This window comes from Microtus pennsylvanicus, chromosome 1 (genome assembly GCF_037038515.1).
Source record: "Microtus pennsylvanicus isolate mMicPen1 chromosome 1, mMicPen1.hap1, whole genome shotgun sequence".
Lineage (NCBI taxonomy): Eukaryota > Metazoa > Chordata > Mammalia > Rodentia > Cricetidae > Microtus > Microtus pennsylvanicus.
In genome coordinates this window covers 131,367,834-131,383,284 of record NC_134579.1, presented here as the reverse complement: position 1 = coordinate 131,383,284, position 15,451 = coordinate 131,367,834, and the positions used below count along the sequence as shown (strand labels likewise).

At 44.5% G+C, this 15,451-nt stretch overlaps 1 protein-coding gene across 3 annotated transcripts in view; it reads right to left on the bottom strand.

Moving 5' to 3' along the window:
• Dpy19l3 (dpy-19 like C-mannosyltransferase 3) overlaps positions 1–2,009 on the bottom strand; it is a 77,829-nt gene extending 75,820 nt beyond the window's left edge. For 2 of the 3 annotated variants that reach the window (XR_012911704.1, XM_075984355.1), the window contains exon 1: positions 1,236–1,462. The gene's annotated coding sequence lies outside the window, so the exon portion shown is untranslated. Of the gene's footprint in view, positions 1–1,235; positions 1,463–1,955 lie in introns of those variants that run through there. The other variant, XM_075984356.1, reaches the window with a different exon arrangement.
• Positions 2,010–15,451: the final 13,442 nt, after the last annotated feature.

The window sequence follows — 15,451 nt, the reverse complement described above, 5'->3', positions numbered from 1 at the left end:
GAGACACAGGAAGAAGCCCAGCCCTTCTTCCAGGAAGCCATCTTGGAGGCTCCAAGTCTTGTGACATTTTCCTCCCCTGAACCCTAACACTAACTATGTGATATGTTGCGTGACACAGTTTTACACTGTTTTCTCAGTTCCTAGAGAAATTAGTGGGTTTGATGCTCCCACAGAACTGGCCACGGGGAAGGGATTCCTAGTAAACTTGTGACAGCCAGATTTTGAAGAACTGAAACATTGTTGCTGATACCTGAATTTTAGCACCTGTGTTCTTTGAAACACCCGCGGCTAAGCTAGATGTCTTAGTGTCAAAGACAGCGGGGCTGTGCGGAAACAGGGTGGCTGCTCTCCCTGGGAGCAACAGTGGGTGTAGCTGTGGGAACAGTTACCTAGTTTGGAAGCTGAGGGGGGGAGGCGGGGGTGTCGTGGCGGTGAGTAAGCTGGCACCAGTCCCTCCCGCCCCCCCAGAACATCTTGCCTCGTTCCTCTGAATAATGAATAGCGTTTTACTAATTATCTATTAAAGCCCCGAGGAGTAGTGAGATTGTTTGGGCAGCTAATCCAACCTGCACACAAGGTACCAAAGTCTATGTTTACCTAACGGTTTGCTCAATGCAACAGAGCAAGCCAACAAGACACAACGCTTTTGTGAAGATTCGCTCATTCAAAAATAATGAGAAGGAACACAGACTTAAATGCTGTGCCTCAAAGCACAAAAACGAAGAAAGTGAGGGAGTTTAAAAAAAAAAAAGGTATCTTTTCAAAGTCTTGCAGTCACAGCTGGGATCCCCTCCCCCTTGGTGATTCATGTCCTGCTAGCCCTAGGCGGGACAAGGGGCTATAGAGGGGGCCCATCGTGCGTTCACCGTGCCTGTTAAGACAGAAAGTTAACACGCCAAGTGCTAATTATGACACGCGTCTGGATTGCAACAACCCCACGAACCAGGAAACAAAAAGTTGCTCTGGCCAGCAGGACGCGGAGCCCCGGCCAGACTTCAGCTACGGGACCCGCAGGCAAGAGCACGACTGCCGATCCGGACGCACGCCGCCACCGTACACCTGGAGCCACTCCCCTGCGCACCTGGAGAGCCCACGAGGGGGCCAGGTGCCGGGCAACCCCGAAAACGTCTGAGCACTCGCTCCCGCTCAGCCGTGCTCCCTCCCACGCCCCGCCCACGTGTCCCGTGGACGCGGCTCGGCCAGTGCCCTGGCGGCCCGACCCCGCAGCCACAGACCTGCGGCCTCAGCAGTCCTCGCGGGAGGCTTGGGATGAGCAAGGAAGCACGCCTGGCACCCGGGCCTTGGGGACGCGCCCGCACCGCGGGAGAGAGCGAGGTGAGGACCCGGAGGATCTAGCGGCCAGCGACTCTGTGAGGCGCGGTGCAAGGCTGGGCCTGGGGGGCGTCCACAGCCCCTGGAAGGGGCGCGCCGGGGAGGCCGGGCCGCTGCGGCTGCATTAATTGGTTCCGGGAGCTGTTCGTCAACTCAAGGCCCCGCCCCCGCCTCCCGCGTTGCCCCGCCCCGTCTCGTGCGGCGCAGACCGGAAGGAAGAGGCGCACTTCCGCTTGGAGGCTTGCAGGCGTGCTGTTTTCGCTGGCAGTTCTTAAGCTTGGCTAGTTTCTGTCCTCGGAGGCCCTGCTGTCCCGAGGAATGGTCATCTGGTCTCGGGTGGCTTTGCCAGCTGTACCACCTCACTGTCTACTGTGTGTGCGTTACACGTTTAGTGGCAGAACTGTAGGTATATTTGCGGCTCCAAAGACACGCCCTCCCACCCCCAGCCCACCCTCACCCATCCCCCCCCACCCCGTTGTTTGTGCTCTGGGCTTGTTGTGCCCAAGCTGAGACCCCCAGAGAGACCACCACTGGGATCCAGTCACGTCCAGAATGCAGACGCAACGTTTATTCAGTGCACAAAATTCCACCCTGCTAGCTGGGAACTCAAAGCCATCACTCACAGTGCAGCGCAGTCGGGAGGGCTCCCACTCCTCATTTGGGATTGACATATATAGGCAAAAACCGCAAGCCAGGTTTACTTAGGGTCCATGGGGTTAGTTTTGCTGAGGACAGGGGATGCTGTTTCTGTAGTCCTCTTCCTCCTTTAAGCGGCTACTTCTGCTTCTGTGTATGCCCCCGCCCTCCCCCCAAGCAGTTATTTTCTGCTCCTGTCTAGACCACAAAGCTGGGTATCCACAGGGGGCTAGCTGCTAGGGACAGTTGGTTTGCATTTTTGCAAAGGTTTTTGCTTCCAGCTAACTCTTGATGCTAAAAAGTTTCTTGAACCCAGTGCCTTAACCAGCTCCGGATCAAGCAAAGTTTCTTAAAATTTTCCATGTCCTTACAGGCTTTGCTGTTCTCCTTAAAAGGATCCTCTGATGTTGAGCCCTGGATGTTGATCTTATCTCTAAATTGCTTGTCCGTCTTTTTTCCTCTTTGAGACACGGTCTCCCTTTGTAACTGTGACTGCCCTAGATCTCTCTGCCTCTGCCTTCTGGGTGCTGAGATTAAAAGTAGGCGCTACTGTACCCAGATTTTTAGTAACGGATGGCCCTCTGGGATCAGTGCCTATGAAAAGATGGCTGTCATCTAATTCTAACAAAAATTGCTTCATCCACCCTGCCTTTCTTTGTAACCGTCTCAGATATTTTTCTTCTTTGGATATCAACTGTTACTACCAAGAACATGCTGCTCGGAATGCTCTCTTATTAGGGTTTTTCTTTCTCCCCCTTTCTTAAAGCTATGTGGGTAAAATGTCAGTGCTGTGAGGTGTGTGTCCCTTCAGGGAACAGTATTCAGCTGCTGCCTGATTGCTGAATGAGAAAAAGAAAGAGAACAGGAAAGTTGGCTGCTGGTAGGTATGGTGGAGGAGGAGGTTTATTGTAGGTAAAAGGGAGAACATAGTCAGAGGCAGACACACATCTGGTCGTGACCCTGAGCCATGTGAGGAGTCGAGGAGGAGAGCCAGGTGTCGCAGCCATGAGGCCCAAAGGCACAGAAAGAACAGGCAACCAAAATGGTTGGATTATATAAGGAAGAGCAGCCCGGCCTCCTGGGCTGCAAAGTTCAGGGTAGAGGGCAGTATGCCAGCCAGGAGGGCCCTGTAACAGGTAGGGATAGAGGGATACAGGAAGAACCCGGCAGCTAGGTCTGCTTTGGTCTGTTAAACAGGCATCCTGGCCATTTATCTGGAGTTGAAACCTAACAATTTCTATAGCATGAAGCAAGAACTGTCCTAAGAACATCACGTTATAGCCCTTCTCATAGGTATAAGGTGCCCACTGCTGAGGGCTGGAGTCTTAGGTTTGCATGGAGCATGCCTACAGTCTCAACACTGAGGAGGTTGCAGCAGGAGGATGGCAAATCCAACTCTTGCCTGGGCTGCATCCAGAGACACCCAATACTGTCTTTCACAAACAAACAACAAGGCAAAGAGTTGTACTGAAGCGGAACAGAAGACGAGGAAAATTATGGGGAAATGAAAAGGGATCCCCCCATCCCATCCCAGACCTAGAGGAAGCCTCTCAGGAATTCCAGCACACAACACTTGCTGTAAACTAAATGCTGCAGGCATAGAAATAATAGTCCTCTCATGGAGAGTTATCTTATTTTTAAATAGCAATCAACCTTTGTTTGGGTCTCATTCATTTCCCCCAGACATCCTGAATCTCAAGGAAGACTCTTAACATTTGTTTTAATTTTTTTTTTTTTTTTTTTTTTTTTTGGTTTTTCGAGACAGGGTTTCTCTGTGGTTTTGGAGCCTATCCTGGAACTAGCTCTTGTAGACCAGGCTGGTCTCGAACTCACAGAGATCCGCCTGCCTCTGCCTCCCAAGTGCTGGGATTAAAGGCGTGCGCCACCACCGCCCGGCTAACATTTGTTTACAGTAAAGATATCCTACCTTAGGGCTGCAGAGATAGCTCAGCAGTTAAAGCACTTGCATTTCTCTGATGGCTGAGGATGCTGGACATTTCCTTAAGAGCTTTTCAGCCCTTTGAGATTGTCTGTTGAAAGTTCTCTATCCCATTTTTTTCTTTTATTGGATTATTTGTTCTTTTGATGTCAAGGTTCTTGAGTTCTTTGCATGTTTTGGAGATCAGTCCTCTGTCTGATGTGGGGTTAGTGAAGACCTTTTCCCAATCTTTAGGCTGCCGTTTTGTCTTGTTGACCGTATCCTTTACTTTACAGAAGCTTCTCAAGACAACTTCGAGATTCCATCTTACACCTGTCAGAATGGCTAAGATAAAAAACACTGATGACAGCTTATGCTGGAGAGGGTGTGTGGTAAGGAGAACACTCCTGCATTGCTGGTGGGAATGCAAACTTGTACAGCTGCATTGGAAATGAGTATGGTGATTTCTCAGAAATTAGGAAACAGTCTACCTCAAGACCCAGCAATATTGCTGTTGGGGGGGTGGGGCTGGAGAGATGGCTCAGTGGTTAAGGCTGCTCTTCTAGAGGTCCTGAGTTCAATTCCCAGCAACCACGTGGTGGCTCACAGCTACCTGTAATGGGATCTGGTGCCATCTTCTGGCATGGAGGCAGAATGTTGTATACATAATAAATAAATAAATAAATAAATAAATAAATAAATAAATAAATAAAATCTTTAAAAAAAATACTGCTATTGGGTACATATCCAAAGGATTTGCAATCATGCCACAAGGACACATGCTCAACTATGGTCATAGCAGCATTATCTGTAATACCCAGAACGTGGAAACAACCTAAATGCCCCAGAACTGAAGAATGAATAAGGAAAACGTGGTACATTTACACAATGGAGCATTACACAGTGGTAAAAAAAAGTAATGACATCTTGAAATTTGCACGCGTATAGGTGGATCTAGAAAAAAACAATATTGAGGAGGTAACCTAGACCCAGAAAGACAAATATACTATGTACTCATTCACAAGTGGCTTTTAGACATAATGCAAAGAAAAATCAGCCTACAGGTTACCCAGAGAAACTAGACAACAAAGAGAGACACACATGGATATACATAGGAAGTTGAAAAAGACAAGATCTCCTGAGTAAATTGGGAGCATGGGGATCATGGGAGAAAGTAAAGCGGGAGAGGGGAGAAAGAGAGGAGAATGTAGAAAAACCTATAGTTCAATAAAAACAATTTAAGAAATGCAAGGAAAAAAAGAACACTTGCTGCTGTTGCAGAGGACCCAGGTTTGGTTTCAGAACCCATGTGGTAACACAACCATCTGTAACTCCCATACCAGGAGATCTAATGCCCTCTTCTGATCCCGCAGGGCATCAGGTATACATGAGGTGCACATACTTGCAGGAAGAATACTCAGAAAATGTAAGGTGGACTGTTGAGATGGCTGAGCAGTTAAGAGCATTGGCTGCTGGGATAAAACCGGACTCGCTGAACATAGCAGACAATGAGGACTACTGAGAACTCAAGAACAATGGCAATGGGTTTTTGATCCTACTGCACGTACTGGCTTTGTGGGAGCCTAGGCAGTTTGGATGCTCACCTTACTAGACCTGGATGGAGGTGGGTGGTCCTTGGACTTCCCACAGGGCAGGAAACCCTGATTGCTCTTCGGGAGGGGGACTTGATTAGGGGAGGGGGAGGGAAATGGGAGGCGGTGGCGGGGAAGAGACAGAAATTTTTAATAAATTAATTAATTAATTAAAAAAAAGAGCATTGGCTGCCCCTCTGTCCTGGTAAACCCTGTCCCAGGGGATCTGATGCCCTCTTCTGGTCGCAGTGAGCACTGCATGCACACGGTGCACAGCCATATAGGCCAAATACATTCATCTTTTCACAATTTTCAATAATAAAAATAAATCTTTAAAAAAGTATTACCTTGGGTGGTAGCCTCAGATATGAAGAAAACTCAGCACAATCTGAGATATTCATGTGCTCCATGCAGCTGCAGTCAGTGTGGGTGTCTGTACAGATTATGTAAGAGGCTCGTTCCTAGGTTTCTGACTTGGGCAATCAGGCCAGTGGGATGCACCAAAAGGAAAGCTGGCTTGGGACTTGGTACAACTTAACTGGGGGTTTTCTCCTAGGCAGAGGTGGTTCTGCCCAGGATCAGTGCTGATATCAGTCCAAGCTCACCTGACAGTGTCTGATCAGTCATCACCTGGCTGCAAAGGGGCCGGCTAGAGGCCAGGTGATGCTCACAAGGCTCTCTCCACAGGCGGTTGGAGCTGCCTCAAGTCATAAGCCCTGGAATCTGAGGCTCCTGAGGTGCCTATGGTAGAGCGAGGGCAGTGAAGAGCAGAGCCAGTCATATCCTGATGGCTAGGACTTGCGGAAAGGAAATGGCAGCAGAGCGTGGCCTTCTTCCTTTTTCCTGGTCACCCAGTCTGGGCCTGGGGCCTGGGGGAATGGAACTGTGCATCTAGGGCTCTAACCACTGAGCCACCTCCCCAGTCCCTATCTTTTTGTTGTTTGCCTTTGAGATGGAGTCTCTATAGCTCTAGCTGGTCTGGAACTGTCTTTGTATACCAGGTCAGCCTCCAAGAGATCCACCTGCCTTTGCTTTTCCAGTGCTAGAATTAAAGATATGTACTACTATACCCAGCCTGTTTCTGGTTTTATGCAGTTTTAAGCAATGTTGTAAGAACATTCTTAGATATATATAATTCTTTAGGAAATGTTTCTAGAAATAGAGTTGAAAGAACTCATGTTCTAATTTGTGATAAAAGTTGGCAAACTATCCCGAAAGGATGAACACTTCCATTACTTTAATTTTTATTACCAGTTTGTGTTACAGCAGGATTTCTCTGTACCTTTGCCAACAGCGGACACATTTAATCTTTGCCAATGTTAAATGGAAAATAATACATCATTATCTTATGGGGTTTTGAGGGATGGGGGATGGCCTGCTGGGGGTGACACACAAGACTTTCCGCATGCTGGGCAAATGCTCTACCATCTTTACAGTTTTACTCCTCAGTGTTTCATTTCTGCAGCAGGACCTTAGTGGCACAAATAATAAAAACCCAGAGACGGATATTGGGGTTCAAGCTGAAGATCAGTAAAACAGAACAGCCAAGCCACTAGAAAAGTCTCACTTCTACCAAGGCTGGGCTACTGTAGACTGAGCCCTGAGCCTCCGTCTCCTCCCATTTTATGTTCCCCTTTAGTGCCGGGATTAAAGATGTGTGACTCCCAAATCCTGGGATTAAAGGTGTGAGACACCACCACCTCAATCTGTTTCTATATTGATTTTGTGTAGCCCAGGGTGGCTTGAACTCACAGAGCTCCATCTGCCTCTGTCTCTCAAATTCTGGGATTAAAGGTGTGTGACACCACTGCCTGGCCTGTAGTGGCTTAGTCTTAGCCTCTGAGCTTCAGGCAAATTTTACTTATTAAAACATAAATAAAATATCACTATATTTTCCATTTTTCTAAAATAAAAGATAAGGCTATAATAAGAAAAACTACATATAATAAATATAATAACTATATGCAATATATACTTTCATAACTTGCTTTCTCCATCTGGTAAACAAGGAAAACTATAATTATAACTATCTAGTGTTCAACTCCCTCAGAGACCTAAGAAGTAAATAATATTAACTGAGTAAGCAGGAATTGTGAGCAAGCAACTTCTGAAAATAGTGAGAAACGACAGAAACAGCTGGCTGCCTGGACAGTCATCCAAAGTTCCTCTGAAATGTTGGGATATTCATATCATATTCATATTCATAAATGGCTAGAATATCTGACAGACTTTTTGTGAAGCAAGGGTTTTTTTTTATTTATTAAAAATTTCCACCTCCTCCCATCCTTCCATTTCCCTTCCCCCACCCCCTTCCTCTCCCTCTCTAGTCTTAAGAGCAGTCAGGGTTTTCTGCCCTGTGGGAAGTCCAAGGCCCTCCCCCCTCCATCCAGGTCTAGGAAGGTGAGCATCCAAACAGACTAGGCTCCCAAAAAGCCAGTCCATGCAGTAGAATCAAAACCCAGTGTCACTATCATTGGTTTCTCAGTCTGCCCTCCTTGTCAGCCACATTCAGAGAGTTTGGTTTGATCACATGCTCGTTCAGTCCCAGTCCAGCTGGCCTTGGTGAGCTCCCATTAGATCAGTCCCACCATCTCCGTGGGTGGACGCACCCCTCGCGGTCCTGACTTCCTTGCTCATATTCTCCCTCCTTCTGCTCTTCATCTGGACCTTGGGAGCTCAGTCCAGTGCTCCAATGTGGGTCTCTGTCTCTATCTCCATCCATCGGCAGATGAAGGTTCAGTCTGGATGGATCTCCTCAGCACAGGAACAGGGACTCCTGGTAGTCCAAGGACCCCAGCAGACAAAAGGGCAAATGATCTGGATGGAACTCCTCAGCACTAAAGCAGTGTTTTTGAAGGACTATCCCACCTTGTCTGGGCAAGGTTTGGCAGTCACTCTCTTTTGTGTCTTGCTTGTCTCATTAGGACAGCATACTGTCATCAGTTGAGGCAAAGGCACTTTCTCACCCAGTAGCTTACTTTTGCCACGAAGAAAAGTAAAGTATATGTTTCTTCTATGCCCATTATCTTCTCTGAAGTAGATTGGTGCTGCCAACAGCAGATATTTCTCATTGTCATTAAAAAAAATGAGCTCCTGTACTAAAACATTTCAAATGACATATTCTGTAGATGTCTGAAGTGTTTGAAGATCTTAAATATATCTGTTTGACCTTGAAAACATACCTTATGTGACTACAAGTTCAATTATAATAGGTGACTAATTACTAATCTGCATTTCTTTATTATCCTAAACAGTTGGTAATAATTACTTTCATGGACTAGAAATTTGCATTACATTGTTAAATGAGTTGTATAGGTGCAATATCTTAAGCAATATTAAAAACATATGTACCATGTGTTTTAATAAAATTAATCTCAAATTGTATCAATATACAAAATTTATATATAATATACAGGGCAGGCAGCTACAGAAAGACCAAACTGAACTCTAAAGGCTATGTTAAGGAGCTGGAGAGATGTCTCAGTGGTTAAGAGTACTGACTGCTCTTCCAGAGGATCTGAGTTCAATTCTCAGCACCCACATGGCAGCTCACAACTGTCTGAAGATCCAGTGCAGGGGATCTGACACCTTCACATCAATGCACATAAAATAAAGTTATATAAACCATAAAAATATTTTTTTAAAAAGGATATGTTAAATAAAAAGAAGGGTAGAAAAATACACCCAGAAATAGATTGCATAATGCGTTATTAATTTTGAGTTTTCTTAATGCTAGTGAGAAAGGAACAGCAGCTGTGTAGAGACCTTGGATAGTAGAAAAGACAACTGAATTAAATCAGCCAATATACTTTAAAGATGTTCTGGCCTTAGAATGGAAACCAGGTTATGTGTTATGTTGGGGAAGGGGTTTTGCTTTTGTTTCTATAGGAGAAGAAAAGCTTTGGACACCATCAAAATTGATAAAAGATTAGATTTGAACAAGAAACACCTCTTAATTAGAAGAGATTATAGTTCATTAACTACCATGGCCATTTAATCAAAACTACCTGTAAAACTAACAAATACTTTTCATTTGATTGGATACAACTTGCCAAAAGAGAATCTCCCCAAAATTGGGGTTGGGGAAGGATTTTGTTTCTGTCTCAAGACCTGGCTAGACAATTTCCTTGGCTTGTTGCCATGTGATATAAAAGTCTTTAAAAAAAAAAGATTTATTTATTTATTATGTGTACAGTACTCTCAGTATTCTGTCTGCATGTATGCCTGCAGGCCAGAAGAGGGCACCAGATATCATTACAGATGGCTGTGAGCCACCATGTGATTGCTGGGAATCAAACTCAGGACCTTTGGAAGAGCAGGCAGTGCTCTTAACTGCTGAGCCATTTCTCCAGCCCCGAAAAGTCTTTTTTTAAATCTTTACTATTGACTTGATTTTCTTTATGTAATACGTAGGCCTTCAGAACATTTCCAACCAATAATTCATCAATTTCTGCATTACATTGTGCTAGAGGACCTGGCAGAACCATACAGGATTGGATATGTGTGATGTATATGGGATGATGCCTATTCCTGATTTTATCTTGTAACCGAATAAATAACGAAGTCAATTCTGTATCATCTGGTATAAATTCAGTGGTTTCAATATACAAACAACTCTTTCTGCATATTGTGGATCAGTAACTATGTTGAGAGGTTCTTTAAAATCCTTTAGTGCCATGAGAATAGCATATAATCCTGACTTTTGGACAGAATCATAAGGACTTTGAGCCACTTTACTTAAATTTTCTGATTTGTAGCCTGCCTTTCCTGATTTATTTGCATCAGTATAGAATGTAGGGACTCCAGTTATTCATGTGTCTCATACAATGTGAGAAAGGATCCAGTTAGTTTTCTTTATAAGTTAAATTTTCTTGCTTTTGGGATAGTTGTTGTTAGTCTCGCCAAAAAAATTACTACAACCTCTTTGTCACGGTTCACTTTCTTCCCTTAATTTGCCAATTTCATCATTATTAAAAGGTACTATAATTTCTGCTGGGTCTATTTCAGCTAATTGATGAAGCCTCAATTTTCCTTTTAGAATTAACTCAGAGACCTTTTCCACATAGTTTTTAATATTTTAGTCAGTTTATGTGGTAAAAAGATCCATTCTAAGATAATAATCTTCCCTCTGCATTAAAATTCCTGTAGGGGAATGTTTGTAGTTTAATATGATCAGAATGCAGTTAAGATTTGGATCCACATGATCCACATGTGCCTTCTGCAATTTCTCTTCAATCAAAACTAATTCTCACTCAGCTTCAGCTGATAATTCCCTGGGACTATTTAAGTCCTTGTCACCATCTAAGGTTTTGTTTAAATTAATCAGATCATCAGGACCTATCCCAATAGTGGGCTGTAGCTGGAAATGTCTCCTAGCAATCTTTGGAAGTCATTAAGAGTCTGCAATTGATCTCTCCCAATTTGCACCTTTTGGGGGTCTATTTTTTGTAAAACCTATTTTATAGCCTAAACAATCAATAGAATCTCCTCTTTGTATTTCTTCAGGAGCAATTTGTAATCCTCAAAATGCAAAATTTCTTTTCTTCTTCAAACATTCTTTCTAAAGTATCTACATTTGAATCAGATAGCAAAATGTCATCCATGTAATAGTAAACTATAGATTCAGGAAATTGCTTACTATCATTTCCAATGGCTGGCTTACAAAATATTGGCACAGAGTAGGGATATTTAACATTCCCTGTGGTAGAATCTTATGTTGATATCATTTAGCAGGCTGAGAATTATAAGTAGGCACCATGAAGTCAGATTTTCTCTGTCTTTTTGCTGTAAAGGTATAGTGTACCATTATACCCCATATATATTTATTAGGTAAAGGTCATGATTTCAGGGTTGTTAATTATTTATTTTTGCTATGATCTTTCTTTTAATATTTGTTGCCCTGCTCAGGTAGTCTCTTGTAAAATTATCATTTATTCACTGTGAATATATAATTACTGTTTGTCATATACATCACACATACTGTGTCATCATTATATTACCTAATTGTGTCTTTTGCTATGTAGAAGTCCTTGGCTTATATGTATAAATCTGTCATTTATTTATTTAGTATTTATTTTATGTATATTGGTGTTTTGCCTACATGTATGTCTGTGTGAGGGTGTCAGGTTCCCTGGCACTGGAGTTACAGGCAATTGTGAGCTGCCATGTGGGAGCTGAGAATTGAAGATATGTCCTCTGGAAGAGCAACCAGTGCTCCAAACCCCTGAGTCATCTCTCCAGCCCCCAGAAATCTGTCATTCTTATAGCTCACAATGTGTATAAGTTCTCTCATTTCAAAATCACTTTTTTTTGAGTACTTTTTTTCTAGTATTTTGAATACAGAATTTGTATTTTTGGGGTGTGATGCTGGTGGTGGTAGTTCAAGACAGGGTATCACTGTGTAGTCTAGACTGGCCTAGGACTCACTCTTTAGACCAAGTTGGCCTCAAACTCAGAGATCTGCCTGTCTCTGCCTCTCAGTACCCAGCTTCTGAAACTTTTTACTATGGAATGAGAGATCTCACATCATCCTTTTCTAATTGTGCAATTATTTCATGACCCTTTCTCTGGTGCTCTAAATTAGATTGCATAATAAATTCTCATGGTTTTCAGCAGGTTTGTGAATATATAAATTACCTTAAATCCAAATTATGCTCTCTTTTTTATTTATCTTATTGTGCATGAATGTGTGTATGCAGTACCCATGGATGGCAGAAGAGGGTGATGGATTTCCCCCAGAACTGGAGTTAAAGGCTATTTTGAGCTGCCAAGTGGGTGCCCCAAACCAAACCTGAGTCCTCTACAAGAAGAACAAGTGTTCTCACGACTGAGCCATTTCTAGGTCCTCTTTAAATTCTCTTTAAAAAGAACCAAGAGTGCATGCCTATAATGTCAACACTTTGGAGGGCTGAAGAGATAGCTCAGTGATTAAGAGCACATACTGCTCTTGCGGAGGACTAGAGTAAGGCTCCCAGCACCCACATCAGCTGTTCACAACTACCTACAATTCTAGTTTCAAGGTGCTGGGAGCCCTGTTCAGTCTCTGAGGGTACCTGCATTCACATATCCCTCTTCCCACACCCATAATTTAATAATAATAATAATAATAATAATAATAATAATAATGATAATAATTTTAGGTGAAAACAAAATGAAACGAACAAATGACAAGCTGGAGATGTAGCTAAATGATATTTTTCCTGCCTATGTGCACAAGGCCATGAGTTTGAGTCCTTGCTCCAGTGAGAAGTATACAGCAAACAGACTCACATGGCAGTGCCACAAGACGGAAAGTACTGTCTCTTTGTAGAAGAACGCTCTTTGAAACCTGAGAGAGCAATCAACTTTTCAGCATGGCAAATAGTTCAGCCACTCTGTATATTGTTCCAATAAACTTTATAATCATCTTTCCAGTTCCGCAAAACAGTTCATGTTAATCGTTATTACAGTTGAATAAAGCACATAGACATGTGTGCTGGGAATATGGCTCTCACAACACAGCGTCATGAGAGGAGCATATATGTAGTTCAAGACAGTTTGGCCCAGGGCTGTAGAGACAGCTCAGCAGTTAAGAGCACTTGCTGTTCTTGCAGAGGACCTGGGTTAGGCTCACTGTCCACCTCCCTAGTGATGGGATTACAGATATGTGATGTGGGAGTGTCATATATCAATCTGTTGATTTCATTGGTTAAGCAATAAAGAAACTGCTAGGCCCATTTGATAGGCCCACCCTTAGGTGGATGGAGTAAACAGAACAGAAGGCTGGGAGAAAGAAACTGAGTCAGTGAGTCGCCATGATTCTCCCACTCCAGGCAGATGCAGGTTAAGATCATTCCTGGTAAGCCAGATCGTGGGCTACACAAATTGTAAGAAATGGGCTAGTCCAGGTACGAGAGTTAGCCGAGAAAAGGCTAGATATAATGGGCCAAGCGGTGTTTAAAAGAATACAGTGTCCGTGCAATTATTTCAGGCATAAACTAAGCTAGCCATGTGGGTGGCTGGGTGTGGGGGACGCAGCCCCACCGCTCCTATTATTTCAACAGATGTGTGTCTTCATAACACTGGAAACACATAGAATGATGCTCTACCCCGGAGTCACACCCCAGTCCCTCACTGGGGGATTCTAGGCAGGGGCTCTACCACTGAGCCACACCCCAGCCCCTCACTGGGGGATTCTAGACAGGGGCTCTACCACTGAGCAGTGTTCCCAGCCCTAATACTTATTTCTAAAGGAAGTCATATGATGGCCTCTGAGCTTTGCCAGTGCTCACAGATCATGACATAATTGCATGGGAGCTGACATCGTCCTGATGTCTCCTTTCCAGCCTCATTTTCCAGCTAATCTGACTTCACTTCTCTGTGAGAGTCTGTAGCTAGGCATTTTGAAATACTGTTAATGTGTTTCTCTTCCTTTGTAACTTTTGTATTAACTAGATTCAGAATGGGTTAAAACTAAATTACATGGGCAGATTGGCATAGGCATGCATACCATTAGCTCAGGGCGGGGCCGGGCAGAGTTGAGTTCACAGAGCTTTGAAGTACCAGTTTTGCTTCGTCTTCTTCCTTCACACCTGCTATTCTTCTTACATTGACTTCTCTGTGCCTTTTCATCTCCATGGTTACCTCCTACACTTCTTTTCATTTTCAGGGCTGGAATCAGTGTAGTGTGTTTCTGAATGAGGGGCAAGAATAATCCAACTACCCGCCTGCAGGCGATGATGGTGCTCAGTAGCATAAGCTGCTCAGGGGTGACGATTCCCACTTGTTCACGCTTCTCATTCATCGGTGGTCTTGGCTGGTCCTTCCGGCTTGTTTCTCAGGACCTACTTGGGTGTCACTCCCTGTGCCACAGATAGGTATGGGTGCAAAGTCTCCCTGGTCACAGGTGTGTAGGCTTACTGTCAGGCTTCAGATTTGTTTTGGGTTCTGTAGTGAGCTGGACAGGATCACCATTACAAGATGGCGCCAACATCCTGTCTTGTTGGAAATAAACAACTCCATATTTGGCTATGCCTTTGAGAGCTGCACGTCCCCCGCTTCCCGCATGCACGGTGGATGAGGATCCTTGAGCCTATCCTGATCCGGTCTGGTGTCAGCTGTTGGTGGCAGCCAATCACAGGGCGACCCGTGTGCCAATTCCCTATTTAAGCAGCTGCCTAAGTGCCCTTCACCCCTTCGCTTTATGCTCTCTCTCTTGCTTTCCCCCCTTCGCTTCATGCTCTCTCTCCCCTTAGCTTCCTGCCCTTCCCTTCCTCTCCCTCGTTTCCTGCCCCCCTCCTTTCCTGCTCCCCATCAATCAAGGGCACTCCAGTAAAGCGTGATCTGAGTGGAATCCTGATGTGGTGGTCGTTCTTTCTCGCCAGTCGAGAGGTCCGCCCCAGGGTTCTCTAGAGGACAAAGTAGAACTTTGAGGTGGAAATGGATGTTTCTACAACTCTCAGGTCCAGATAGTTTATCATCGCAATGTAGCGCTGAGCTAGATTTTCACTAACACTCTTCAGTTGTTCCCCTAAAATCTTGAGATGAGCTTGTCTGAAGGTGGTTTACTTCTCCCCATTTCCCTCTCCTCCTTTCTTCCATTGCGTTTATTTAGTGTGTGTGTGTGTGTGGGGGTCAGAGGTCAACCTGTGGGAGTAAGTTCTCACCTTCCACCACGTGGGTTCTTAGGATCAAACTCAGGTTGCCAGGCTTGTTGGTGAGGGTCATAACCAACTGAGCCATCTCGGGCCAGAGGCAGGGTCTCTCAGTCAAATTCAGAGCTCACCCATCCAGCTAGCTTGCTCTGTGGCTCCTGTCTCAGACTTCTGAGCACTGTAATTACAGGCAAGCCACCATGCCCACCTTACATTTATGTGGGTTCTGAAGATCCTAACACCAGGCTTTTTGACTGCTGCTTGCAGGGCAAGGGCCTTAGCCAATAACCGTCTCCCCAAACCCCGACTGTGGTTATGGTGAAGGCCTCTCTGACCACTTG